The 13,809-nt window shown below is 54.4% G+C and overlaps 1 long non-coding RNA gene across 2 annotated transcripts; it reads left to right on the top strand.

Annotated features, from left to right (window-relative positions):
• Window positions 1–4,162: 4,162 nt before the first annotated feature.
• LOC123386198 lies at window positions 4,163–13,379 on the top strand. 2 transcript variants are annotated; one of them, XR_006599970.1, is made up of 3 exons: window positions 4,163–4,319; window positions 10,140–10,289; window positions 12,787–13,379. It is a non-coding gene; the product is annotated as an uncharacterized LOC123386198 (long non-coding RNA). The 2 variants fall into 2 exon arrangements; XR_006599971.1 differs by having other exon boundaries at window positions 12,784–13,379.
• Window positions 13,380–13,809: the final 430 nt, after the last annotated feature.

The following is a 13,809-nucleotide window of genomic DNA, read 5'->3' as shown; positions in this document are numbered from 1 at the left end:
GGAAGGGCCCTGGATTGGACGGAAGGAGAGCTTCGGGGGCTTTTCTCTGACCCTAGCCTGGGGCAAAGTAGTCCTCGGCCAGGCTTCATCTCCGACCAGACAGGAAGATGGGAATACCTATGCCACTGTCGGTGCCATCGGCAAGCACGTCTTCTATTTTTGTCTCCACAGCCTCACAGCCGGGCCCACGAAACCGTCGTCTTTTTGGTGATGGCGACGCTGAGGCTCAGAGAGGCTAAGTAACTGGTCCGAGGCCACACGGTCTGCCCGGGATGAGAACACCTGCTTCCCTGCTCCAGGAATGTTTGCTGAACGACTGAACGCTTGGATGATGCCCCGTTGGTGGCGCGCTCCTGGGGCCGGGAACAGAGTGCTTGCACGTGGCTGTCCCCAGCCAGCCTCACACAGGACACGTTCCATCGCAGCGGTGGGATGATTCACGGGGCTGCGTGAGGTGCATGATGATTTTCCTGGGACCTCTGCCCAAGCACGTGGCCCTGGGTTTCTGGTCATTTCTGGTCTGTCACTTCACTAGTGACTGGCTATTTCTTTCCCTGAGGTCGGGTTGGAACCGCATGAGGCCCCAGGCCGAGTCACTGGTACCGGGCGCACAGAAGCTGGTTTCTCTGTGTCTGCTTCTGAGACTCCCGCAGGCAGGCGAGAGGGGCAGGGGGCAGCCACAGCTCCCCTGAGGGCGCGCAGGGGGCACAGAGCCCGGGAGACAGAAAGCCTGCCTCAAACCTGCTTTGCTTTGCTTTTGAAAAGCATCCGCTGGTAACACGGGCCGATCTGATGAGTCATCTTGCCTAGTGTTTGCTGTCTTGCATTTCTTCCATCACCGTAGGAAGGATGTGCCCGCGCCGGCCCGCTGGTCCCAGAAGAGGAGGAGATGCATGTGGCACAGAGCCGAGCCCCGTCACAGGAGGATGAGTAACAATAGAACTAGCTGGCTGAGCCCAGCCTGGGCCAGAGCCACTGCCCAGCCGACAGCCCCTGGGGAGCCATAAATGATTGTTGGAAGCCCCCGGATTTGGGGAGGCTTCATTGTGTGTCGGTAGCTCACAGATTCCGGGGACCCTGCTGAAATTCCTTTCTCTATCTGTGCCTGTCTTTCCCCTTTGTAGGGTGGGGGAGTCAATATTTCTGAGGGTCCGATGCGTGCGTGTTTGTAAAGCACTTAGAAAGGCGGCTGGCTCATAGCAAGAGCTATGTAGGGACTGGTCTGATAAAATACACGCCTCTGTGTTTATTTGAATAACACTTGTCTCTCCCACATGGCTGTTAGCTCCACGAGGCTGGCGTCCGTCCTGTTTGCTCATATGGTCCCCATGACTAATACAGTGTTTGGCCCATAGGAGGCATATCGTAAATATCTGTTGACCTGATGATCAAGGTGTGAGCAAGGTCAAGATCTGGTGATGCCTGCTTCTTGGGTTGTAGACAGCAGCCTTCTCACTGTGTCCTCATGTGGTGCAGAGAGAGAGAGAGAGGAAGCTTCTTTCTGGTATTTCTTCTTTTTAAGGGCACTAATCCCATCATGAGGGACCCTCCTGACCTCATCTAAACCTGATTACCCCCCCAAAGGCTTCACCTTTAAATATCATCACATTAGAGGTTAGGGCTTCAGCCTAGGAATTTGGGAGCGGGGGAAGGGGACACGATTCAATCCATAGCCCCACCTGAAGTTGGTAGAACTGTTTCCATTGCAGAGATAAGGAAAAGGTGAAGGTCAGGGAGGTTAAGTCACCTGCCCGAGGTCACACAGCTAGGAAGTAGCAGAGCGAAGATTTGACCCGGAGTCTCAGCCTCGCCTCCTACGTTTGCCTCCACCCTGCACGCCTCAGTGTTCGTAGATGACAAATGCGAGCCAAGATCATGGGCGGACCACGGAAAGAGTTGCAGGTATCAGGAAGAGGGCAAGTCCTTGAAATTGCGGCTTGGCCCGGAACGGGGAAGGCGACCCTCCGAAGTCACCTTTAATTAGACCAGTTCAGCGCCCTCTTGCGGGAGTGGCTGGTTGGTGCTCGCGGACAGAGCACACCTCGCGTCAGCATGTCCTCCTGAGGTGCAGGGGCCTCCCCCCCACCGTTGCCTGCACACACTTGCAAAGGTGGTTTATGGGAGTTTGCTCCCTGGGGGCCACTTCCTGAGCAGAACACAGAGGCAGGGCAAGATGCTTAGGCGGTGGTTTTCCAACTTGGGCAGGCGCCGGAAGGGGTGGAGGCTGGTCTGAGTAAGCAGGTCCGGGCCACCTGGGACCTCTGGGGCCGAGATGCTCAGAGCTGCTAAGCCAGGCCATCGGTGCCTCCGCTTCGCTGGACCTTCTGTGGGACCAAAACAGGAAGTGGCAACCTCGTGGCTTCCCTGCTTCCTTCAGCAGCCCTCTCCCACCCTTTGGACCCTTCCCAGGGCCCTTGGAAGGAAGAGGAGGAAGGAAGAGGAGACAGAAGGCACAGATCATGGCACCAAGAGCCAGGGGTCTAGGGGTCCAGGGGTCTAGGGGTCAAGGGGTCCAGTGTCAGGTGTATTCTGCCAGCTGCACAGCCTACAGACACTCAGTTTCTCTGAGCCTCAATTTTCCCCACATAGAAAGTTAAGAACTCACTCTAAGTGCTCTGGGACCTATAATTCAGTACCCTAGATAATTATAAAAGTAACTGTTAATTTATTCACCCCTGTCTTACATCCTACATCCAGAGACAATCGCTTTATATATTAACCATCTCGTGATCATTGCAAACACCCCATGAGAGACTGTAAGATCGATTCGCTCTTTGCGTTACGAATGAGGATACCGAGGGGCGCCTGGGTGGCGCAGTCGGTTAAGCGTCCGACTTCAGCCAGGTCACGATCTCGCGGTCTGTGAGTTCGAGCCCCGCGTCGGGCTCTGGGCTGATGGCTCGGAGCCTGGAGCCTGTTTCTGATTCTGTGTCTCCCTCTCTCTCTGCCCCTCCCCTGTTCATGCTCTGTCTCTCTCTGTCCCAAAAATAAATAAATGTTGAAAAAAAAATAAAAAACAAACAAACAAACAAACGAGGATACCAAATCTCAGGGAGGTTAGATTAAAGTTGCTTATAGTGACAGCTGGCTACACTTCTAGGCACCCACTCAGCATCCATCTTCACCTTCCTCCTTCCTAATAGAACCACATTTTACCCAGGCGACCCTCTGTCCCCACGTGTCTCGGGGAAGGTGGCCACGTCTCTGGATCCAGAGCTTGCTTAACCTCATTGGCTCTAAGCCAAGCAGTATGCAGCATTCCAGGCAGTGCCAACGCCCCACGATGGCACACGGCTCGTGTGGGTGAGGTTCTCCTGAGCTGATGGCGTCGCGCAGTGTGTGGACCCAGCCTCTTCTGGTGGCTGCCTAGCGAGCACAAGAGACCCCTGCTCAGGGTGGAGCCAGTGTTGAGCAGAGAGATCGAAGAAGGTGGGTCTCCGATGACAGTGTTGAGTGGTCCAGCTGACCACTCATGAGCCTGCTCTCCCTCTAGACTTCCTGTATTGTCAGGTAATCAATCTTGTCATTTTTCAACCCAGTTCGACACCATTTAAATCATCCTGATGGATACAGTTAAGAAGTGGCAGATACGAGAGAAACGTAGATTAACCCAACTCTGAACTCATGCCCTTTCAGATACGTACCTGAATGAGGTAAGATTTCTTGTCTGTTTCAATAAATAGTTTAACAGGAATTTATTGAGTGATCACTAAGTGCGTAAACATTTTACATGCACGAAATCATCCAACGCTCACAGTAGGCTGAGAAGGCGATTGAATTGATATCTCCCCACCCCCCCCCCAAAAGAGCAAAGACTCAGAGAGGTTAAGTGACAGAGGTAAAGTTCAAAAAGCTTGTAAGTGGCCGAAAGTGGTTTCAAACCCAGATACCCAATTTTTTCCGATGTTGCACAATTTCCTCCAAACCTGCGGCCTGTAAGTTTTATCCCTCCCCAGTGAGATTGCCAGCAAGGCAGAGAGTGAGACCAGTTCCAATCCTAGGTTCTTTTTTTTTTTAAGTTTATTTATTTTTAGAGAGAGATCAAGCACGAGCAGGGGAAAGACAGACAGAGAGAGAGAGAGAGAGAGAGAGAATCCTAAACAGCCTCTGTGATGTCAGCACAGAGCCCAATGCGGGGCTCCATCCCATGAACCGTGAGATCATGACGTGAGCCGAGATCAAGAGTCTGATGCTTGGCCAAGAGCCACCAAGGCACTCCATGCAATCCTAGTTTCAACTTTCCCCATATGCTCTGGAAAATTGCCCTTAATATACCAGGACCTGTCAGGAGATGAGCTGAGATCAGGTCTTCAGATCAGGTGAGGAAGACCATCTGGGGATCAGGAGGGGGAGCAGGATGACTTTTCCCATTTTGATAAAAAGGAAGAACTTCGACCCGCAGTTCCCTCTGGGGTGGATGTGCCGGGGGGCCTCTGCCTAATCTCTTCTCCGGGACTCCCTGCTTCCCCCCCCCCCCCCGGGGATTTACACTCATCAGCACAAATTTGTTGAGCATCTACTACGTGCCGCTTTCAGTTCTCAGTGCCCAGGACAGACCACTGAAGAACACGAAGTTCTGGCCGTCAAGGAGCCACCGTTGCTATCGGGGGTATCGGTTGGAGCCTGCCTTTCCCAGTCTTGAAGGAACCGTCTCACGTAGGAGATGGGCCTGTTGGTTGGCTCTCAACACTCTGTGATTATCTAAGCCGCCTGATTTATTTTTCATGGCTCCCGGTGTTGAGACTGTGCCAGGACCCGTCAGCCTGCCAGAGGGGCGGGGATCTCAGGCAGCACCTAGCTCCAGGCTGACTGGAGGCAGCTTTTAAATATGCAGATATACACGGTCCTGTGGGAGCAGGATTGTGAACCCCGCTGGCCGCCAGACCAGGCAATGGGGAGGTGTCTCCGGCAGCACAGCTGCAAAGGGCAGGGCTCCAGATGAGTGTATATGCTCTTTTCTGGGCGGGACTGACAAGCCACACTGGGGACAAGGGAGAACACCATGATGATGGCCCCTGGCACGGGCTCCCCAGAGCAAACCCGGATCCTGTCCCCCAGGTGGAAGGTCCGCAAGCATGCTGGCCTCTCTCGCGGAAAGCCTGAGCGTGTGCTCCAGGGTGTGGTCTCCGCGGGGCCCTGGAGGGGGTCGCCTGTCATGAGCCTCAGCAGAGGCAGAGTGCAAACATAGCACCCACCAGCTACTCCAGCTTTGGGCAGAATCCCGACAGTCCCTGCTCCCCCCGCAGACACGGTGAGCTTTGTCGTTGAAAGGCCTTCTCATGTAGCCTGGCGCTTTCCAAACTGCTCCCGGGCGGGGGTGCCCTGAGGTGAGTGGGTCTGTGCGCGAGCCCTTCAAGAGCGGTCTCCCAATTCATTGCAGCCCCCTGGGCCTTGGTGCAGGCCCCGCTGATAGTTTTTATTTATTTTGACAAAGAGAGAGAGAGCACACGTGAGCAAGGGAGGGGCAGAGAGAGAGGGGGAGGGAGAGAATCCCAAGCAGGCTCCTCTGCTGTCAGTGCAGAGCCCGACCCAGGGCTCGAACTCACAAACCGTGAGAAGGTGATCTGAGCTGAAATCCAAAGTGGGGGGCTTCACCAACTGAGCCACCCAGGTGCCCCGCTTGAAGTATTGCAGTACTATTCCACCCACGCTTTTGTTACAAGCTCCTTTGACTGGCGATGTGTGTTTGTGAACCGATGCCCGCACATCATCAGGTGGAAGGAGATGAGCCCACGGGCTCACAGAGGCGATGTTTAAGACCGGCGGTAGCGACTGAAATAATGGTGACCGTTCATTGAGATTCTGTGTGCCGGTGACGGCTCTGCGGTACCCCGTTCGTGCATCGTTCCATTGGATGTCACGATCGCGCGCTGAGGGAAGGTATTGCCCTCGGTTTATTGAGCAACACAGAGGTTCTGAGAGGTGATACCCCGTGGTCAGAGCTCGCCTACCTTTTATGTAGCTGGTGTGGATTTGAAACCTGGCTGGGGGATTCCACGGGCCAAGCTCTTAATCGCTGAAATGCCTCTTGCCAGGAGGGAGGGGCAGGTGTTTAGCTCGTGCCTGGCACGTGGGAGATGGTCATTCCCGTAAGTGTCCTCTATTAGCTCTTTGAGCCAGGGCTTTGGCTCTGTTTTGCTTATAGCTGGTTCTTCACTGTCTAGAATATGCCTGGCACTGAGTAACTGCTCATTAAATATTTGTCGAACGGATGGAATGAGGGAGTATCTGAATGAATGAATGAATGAATGAATACATGAGTGGACAGGAGAATCAAGAGCTGTGGGGGGGGGGTTCAGAGGCAGGAAAGGTTTTTTTCCCAGTTTGGGAGCAGTGAAAGAAAAAAAGAGAAGAATCTATAATAATTCCCTTTGATTCTGCAGTAACTATCTCTAAAACCTCCAAACGGGCTCTGTGGTTTGTTGCAGGTGGGAAGGAGGAAGCCAGACCTCTGGAGGCTTCGTGGAGGGCCTTGATCCCACGCCCGCCACAGGAGAGAGAGGAAGTAGGGAGACCCCGGGTGTGTCTGCTTCATGGCTGGAGGGCAGAGACTTGGAGATCTTTCCGCCATAGAAACCCGCTTAGCCACTGAAGCTTTTCCCAAGTGGAGCATTAGGTTCTTCTTCCTGTAGAGTGGAGGTCCCTAACTGTGCTCTATTAGTCTCCCAGGGTTGTTGGATCTGAGGGAAGACTGTCCCAGACCAAACGTTTGGGTGCAGGTTGCGTGCAGCTCCAGGGCAGCTCCAGGGGACCCAAGAAGGTCCCCAAGAAAAGCCTGTCCTGCGAAACTCTCATTCAAAAAGGCAGAGTGTCCCGGAAACCCACAGCAATGTCGGTGCAGACCCCTGGCCGTGGAAAGTGCTGGAGAGAGGCTGCTTCCCAGGACCAGGAGCCGCTGGAGGACCAGATCACTCGTGCTCTAAACCAACTCTTCCCTCCCAGGTCAAAGGTGGCAGCGCCACCTCCCTCCAATGCCACCTGTTGATAGAACAATTTGCAGGTTGCAATTTCATTGCCAAAGAGACCCCAAAGAGGTAATGAAGGAGGAGATTGGAAGGGGGTGCCCCTCTGAAGCCAGTTTCATATTTCTTTCCAGTTCCGGGATGGCCCTTGGATGCCACAAAATGGAAAGGCTGCAGCTCCCAGGAGCGGGACACGGGCACCCAGAGGGCTGGGCGGCACCCTCCCCGGGGGGCTCGCAACCACAGGGAGCGCGCAAGCATCGCGTGCTGCGCCTTTGGGTTCACAGAACACTTTCACGTATCTGACACTTCGTTCACGCCTTCCGAGCCGCGGGACAGAAGCTTTGGCTGTGAGACCCACTGGGATCTCTTGCCTCTGGCTGGCAGAACCAGGTGCCTTCCTCCACCTGGTGGGTGGCGGGGGGGGGGGGACGCTGTGGGAGCCTCCCCCCAACTCCCCCCGCAAGGGTAGGCCAATCTTCCTCAGCAGGAGCTGTGTCTCCCTCCTAGCCTCTCCACACCAGCTCTCCAGAGGCGGGTCACAGCGGCACCCTCTCCATTCACAGGAGAAGCGAGCAGGATTGGAGAGTAAGTGGAGCTTCTGGAGCTGTTGCAGGGCCGAGGCTCGGAGTTGCCCCGCTCTGCGCTCGGAGGGGATTCTAGCAGCCAGCGCAGGGCAGCTGCTCTCGGGACAGGACGTGCTGGCGGCCCAGTGGGCGCTGTCCGGGTGGGCGTGGCTTTGCTCCTCGGGCCTCATCAGAGTGGGCGTGGCTGCCTTCAGCCTGCGTCGTGCAAGGTTAGAACCCACACGTGCAGAGATGCGCTTCAGGTTGGTCCCAGTGGCTGCGTGCATGCCCAGAGGGAAGGACGTCCAGCCGGGCGGTGGCGATGGCCGCCAGGCGTGACCAGAGGGTGGTCTCCCATAACCAGGTTTGATCTCCCATAACTCCATCAACTATTTCCCCCATACCTTGTCATGGACAACTGATGGCTTTCAGTCCCATGCGAAGTGCTGTGGAAATTCCCCAGGGCCACGCCCGGGGCTGCCAAGTGCCCCATCCACTCCCTGCTGATGTAATTATAAATGGGGTGTCTGCCTCACGGGTCCTACCTTCGCCCCTGCAGTATACACTCATGCTGGCTGTGTGCCCCTGGGGCAAGTTGCTTAGCACTAAGGAGTGAATTGTGTTCCCCCGCCACCAACGAGATCCGAAGCCCCAACCCCCAGCACCCCAGAATATGGCCCAATTGGGAAATAGGGTCATTGCAGACGTCATTAGCTAAGAAGAGGTCAGAGTGGAGTAGGGTGCCCCTAATTCAACATAACTGGTGTCCTTAGAAGAAGGGACACATAGGGGAGGATGCCGTGTGACGGCGGAGGTGGAACCGGAGCGACGCATCTGTGAGCCGAGGAACACCCAGGATTGCCTGGGACCTCCAGAAGCGAGGAGAGGGGTGTGGAACACGCTGTCTTTCAGAGCCCTCCAGAGGGAACCACCTTGCCCACACCTTGATTTCGGACTTGCTTCTAGCTTCTGGGACTGTGAGAGAAGGTATTCCTGTTGTTTTAAATCACCCAGTTTGCGGTGATTTGTCGCAGCTGCTGTGGAAACGAATACACTTAGCCACGCCGCCAGTGTGCGAGAACAGCTTGAATCATGTCTCTTCCTCTTGCTCAAAACCCTTGGGCGCCTCCCCCTTATCTTCCAGATCAACTGCAGCTCTCTGGTGTGGTTCACAGAGCCTTCACGGTCTAGTCCTATCCTGCCCACCTCGCTGGCCTGCCCCCCTTGTCCTCCCTCTGCCCACCTCGCTGGCCCGCCCCCTTGTCCTCCCTCTGCCCACCTCTCTGGCCTGCCCCCTTGTCCTCCCTCTGCCCACCTCTCTGGCCTGCCCCCTTGTCCTCCCTCTACTCACCTCTCTGGCCCGCCCCCTTGTCCTCCCTCTGCCCACCTCTCTGGCCCGCCCCCTTGTCCTCCCTCTACTCACCTCTCTGGTCTGCCCCCTTGTCCTCCCTCTGCCCACCTCTCTGGCCCGCCCCCTTGCCCTCCCTCTACTCACCTCTCTGGTCTGCCCCCTTGTCCTCCCTCTGCCCACCTCTCTGGCCCGCCCCCCCTTGCCCGCCTTCTACCCGGCTCTCTGGCCCACCCCCTTGTCCTCCCTCTGCCCACCTCTCTGGCCCGCCCCCCTTGCCCGCCTTCTACCCGGCTCTCTGGCCCGCCCCCTTGTCCTCCCTCTGCCCACCTCTCTGGCCCGGCCCCCTTGCCCTCCCTCTACCCACCTCTCTTGCCTGCCCCCTTGCCCACCCTCTACACACCTCTCTGGCCTGCCCCCTTGCCCTCCCTGTCACAAGCCATCCGGCACAATGACAGCAATGCCTTGACACCCCTTCCTTGACCGGGGAACTCCTATTCATTCTTCAAAACCCAGCCCAAATGTTCTCTCCTTAGGAGAGGCTTCCAAGATCTATCTAGACAGAGAGAGCTAGTTGCTCCCTCTTCAGTGCTTGAGGGCACCCTGAAATACCGTTGTGGTAGCAGGTATCCCAAGAACATAAGCTGCACCAAGGTACGCACTTTTGTTCACTGCTGTGTCTCCAGAGTCTAGGTAATAGGCGCGCACTAAGTATTTGCTGAATAAATGTATGAGTTGATGCAGGAGTGAATGAATGAGTGAATGAATGAAGTGAGCTGTAATTACAGTTACTCCAGAGTCTCTGTGTGGACGAAGCTCCCTGCTTTGGTAAATTCGACTCATGTTTTCTGTGAGCCTGTGGATGACAGGGAGAAACGTTTCTTCCCAGTATCTGTGACTGGAGGGGACGAGGTTCGAGGAACACAGGGCTGATGGCGAGAAGACGAAGCCGGGCGTGCTCGCCAAAATAATAAAAAGGCATTTTCGTGCCCGTGTGGCAGCCGGATGCAACTGTTGGAAAGGGAGCACAGAAAACAAAGAAGGTCGGACGAGCCGACCTGCAGGAGTCCCGTGTCCCCGGGTGCCAGGAACGGTACACATTGAATGTCATCAGGAACGCAGGCCGGAGAGTGGGAGGTCACTCTGCCCGGCCTCCGGGTCACAGGAGAGGACACAGACCCCCAGAGGGAAGGAGTCTGTGCAGGTCACGCTGTCGGGTGGCCACGGAACTGTCACACTGTCATTTGCTGTTTTCCTTGGCAGGTTAACTGCTTCGTATTTGATCCCAACACAGAGAAAGTGGACTGCCAAAGCGGGACGGGCCCTCGGAGACTGCTCAGCCCAAATGTGGTGTCGCAGGGATGAAGAGAGAAACCTGACGCTCACCTGCCAACGGGGAGGGAGAGGAATGAGGTGATAAAGGACGCACCAGAAGCAGAGCGGGGTGGGGGGGGGAGCGATGCGGGGAATTTAAATGGCCACTTGGCATCGAGCGGTTAGGAAGGCTTCTCTACACAGGTGACATTTAAGCTGGGATCTGAATGACAAGAAGGAGCCAGCCAGCTGACGGGGGGGGCGGGAAGAGCACTCAGGGCAGAGAGAACAGTAGCACAAAGATCTCAGGGGCACATCAGGTCTGGCGTCATCCCTGAAAGAGAAAATAACACAAGATGGGGACATCAGCCGCAAGAGTCTTAGGTCACGCTCCATAGAAGCGGAGTCTGAGCTCGAGATCCTTGTGTAAGTCACTTAAGGAGGGAATCTTCTCAGGGGTAACCCGTAAGGGAGTGAGGAAGGAGGAGATGCTAGGCAAAGACGTGGCTTAGGAGGGGTGCAGTCTCAGCCGGAGCCCACAGGGAGCTGGCATGGCATCACGGAGGCTGTCCGGGCACAGGCAGGAGGGCTGGGTGGTTACACCCCAGATCGGAAGTCACGGGCCACGGGCCACTCCTGTGGGGTCTGGCCGTACATTCCAGGCCCTACATTTCTGGGCAAAGTGGCTTCCGGCAGCCAAGCCCATCCCCCCAAAAGGATGCAAGCGTGACCTGTTAGCCGTCAACACCTGCAACGTCTGGGGAACAGGTGCATCGGCCACTTAAAGAAATCTGGGGACCCAGACTCTATGTAGTGCCTCCATTTCACGCCTTAAGGCGTTGAAGGTACTTTGACACCCACTGTCCCCTTTTAGATGTACAATCACCCCGTGTGGAAGCCTCCAGTATTTTGCAGAGTAAACACTGGCACTTAGAGAGGTTAAGGCACTGGCCAAGTTCACTGTGCTGGGAAGTGGAGAGTTGGGGCTCAGACCCAGGTTTTCTGATTCTCCAGGTACTCTGACCCAGACGTGAATGCCAAGTCAGGCGATGCGGGCAACAGGTGCTATCTGTGTCGCATCTTGCCCCACAGTGTAACCAATTCACAGCCAGCAGTGTTAACACGCTCCCTAGAGAGGGTGATTCCCGAACTCCTGTGATGTTGTGGAATCCACCTCTGAGCATCTGATTGGATCCTGGTCTGCTTCCCCAGTTAGTTCCGGTGGCCCTTATCTGGCAGAAGAGCTTTCTAGGATTCCTGTCTAAATGCCGCTGGTCGGCTCAGTGGAGACCCTGTGGGACTCAGGATCTTAGGTACACAGCGTCTAAGCGCACCTAGCTCTGGGTTAAAACCACCAAGCTGAGCTCATGCCGTTATGGGCTCTGTCCGCCAACACTGGGCGTGTCCTGGAGAAGCGGTTTGTAGGGCACGTCTGTGCTGGCCCTCACGTGCCCGGTGAGCAGTGGGTCCATACAAGTGAGCTTTGAACCTCTAGCTTTTTTTTTTTTTTTTTACGTGAATCATTTTTTCAATAGAAAATGTCCTAAAGTGTATAGATGTTGGCAAAAATCGTCCCTTCTCAGTAAGATTGTCGTTCTGACAGCCATTTATTGTTCGGGGACCCAGTAGAGGAACTCTTTCAGGATGTAGAGGCTAGTTGCCTCCAAACTAAGTAACTCCAGATGCTGTCTGCTACGGTTGGGTGTGTGCCCCCCTCCATTCATATGTTGAACCCCAATGTCTCAGAATGTGACCTTATTTGGAAAAAGGGCCGTGGCGGATGTCGTTAGTTAAGATGAGGCCATGCTGGCTGGGGAGAGCCCCAAATCCAATATGACCGGTGTCCTCATAGAGTGGGGGGGGGTTGTAGAGACAGACATGCACATAGGGAAACACCACGTGGAGATCAAGGTGAAGATGAGCGCGGTGCTCCTACACCAAGGAACACCCAAGATTGCTAACAAACCACTGGAAGCCAGGAGAGAGATACGGAACGGGTTCTCCCCCAGGACCCTCAGAAGGAACGAACCCTCCTGACACCTTGATTCTGGACTTGTAGACTCCAGAACTGTGGGACCTCACATATCTGTTAGGATTCTCAGCTTACGGTGCTCAGTTATGGCAGCCCTAGCGAACTGATCCTCTGTCCCCTCTCTACGTCTACGTGTGTAGGGTTCAGCTTTTAGAGTTTTTGTTCAATGCCTATTCTTGGTAATCTTGTGCCTCAATATGATACTTTCCCCCTTAATTAAGCCATTTGTAATTCAACTTCTCATCAACTAGAGACTGAAAACCTAAATAATCCACCTAGTTAGACATACGGGTGAAATGGGAACCATTAAGATTGAGTAGGGTTCAATGCTTGAGTTTGTACCAACCTTTTTCTTTAGGCCCAGACGTTCCCTTCTTACTTTCAGACTTTCCTGTTCCAGAAAGCTGAGGGCCCCTAAAGCCTTTAGACAAACAGATCTTCATGGGGCAGTGAAGGGAATTCACACATCAAGCCTCGGGCTGAGTACTTTTTTGCATACTATCCCATTAAGTCATTATAATCAAATGATAAGGTGTCTTCATCCCTATTTTATGCTGAAAGAAGAAGATGGTCTCAGAGTGAAGAAACGTGTCCCAAATTGTACAACCCATGAGTAGCACCGCCAAGATTTGAACCTAAGCCTTACGACTTCGAGGCCTGACTTCTTCCACTTGAACACGTGACTTTCAATCAATAGATCCACCTGCCCCACGTGTTGGTATCACCTAATGGTCATTCCCATGGCTCCTTGGGTGGACAGGACTGGATGTGACAATGGAAAAATGATCCCAACGGGCTATCAGCCCAAGAGCTGGGTTCTAGGTGGACTCATGGCTCCCATGCTCTCCAGCCATTGGCTCAGTCCAAAGGTAGATCCCTGGACGCCAGAGGCCAGCCCAACTGCCCAGAGCTTCTCCCAGTCTTCCGACTACATTCTCACCAACTGCAGTTTACCCCATTCCTTCTCACTGGGCACTGTTCTATGTTTCTCCCCTAAGTTTGTGATATTTCTACAAGAATGAGGTCAGTCACCTTCCCCTGGCAAGCTGACCAAGTGCAGCAGTGAACTCTTCTTTTGTTGTTGTTGTTGTTGTTTTTAATGTTTATTTACTTTTGAGAGAGACAGAGACAGAATGCGAGTGGGTTAGGGGAAGAGAGAGAGGGAGACACAGAATCGGAAGCAGGCTCCAGGCTCCGAGCCGTCAGCACAGAGCCCGACGCGGGGCTCGAACTCATGAGCCGTGAGATCATGACCTGAGCCGAAGTCGGACACTCAACCGACTGAGCCACCCGGGCGCCCCAGCAGTGAACTCTTCTTAATGTTACTTTTCCATAATAGGAAAGCGACACTCATCTTGAACCAAATGATTGGGGGCGGGGGGGAAACCCAGCCCGCTTTACTGTCATGTCTCACAGATGTCAGCCTGCTTGGGTCTGGACCCTTCTGTGTGCCACCTTGTCAGTTGCTGCTACTTTGCTATGGACCAGAAAGCCACATGACGCCCCTTTGTGATCATGGCGTGTTAAGAGTGAATAAGGCTTTGATAAAGGTCCTGGCCTTTCCAGAGAATTTGATGAATGATACGC

Source organism: Felis catus, chromosome B3 (assembly GCF_018350175.1).
Source record: "Felis catus isolate Fca126 chromosome B3, F.catus_Fca126_mat1.0, whole genome shotgun sequence".
Lineage (NCBI taxonomy): Eukaryota > Metazoa > Chordata > Mammalia > Carnivora > Felidae > Felis > Felis catus.
This window is presented reverse-complemented; position numbering and strand designations above follow the sequence as displayed.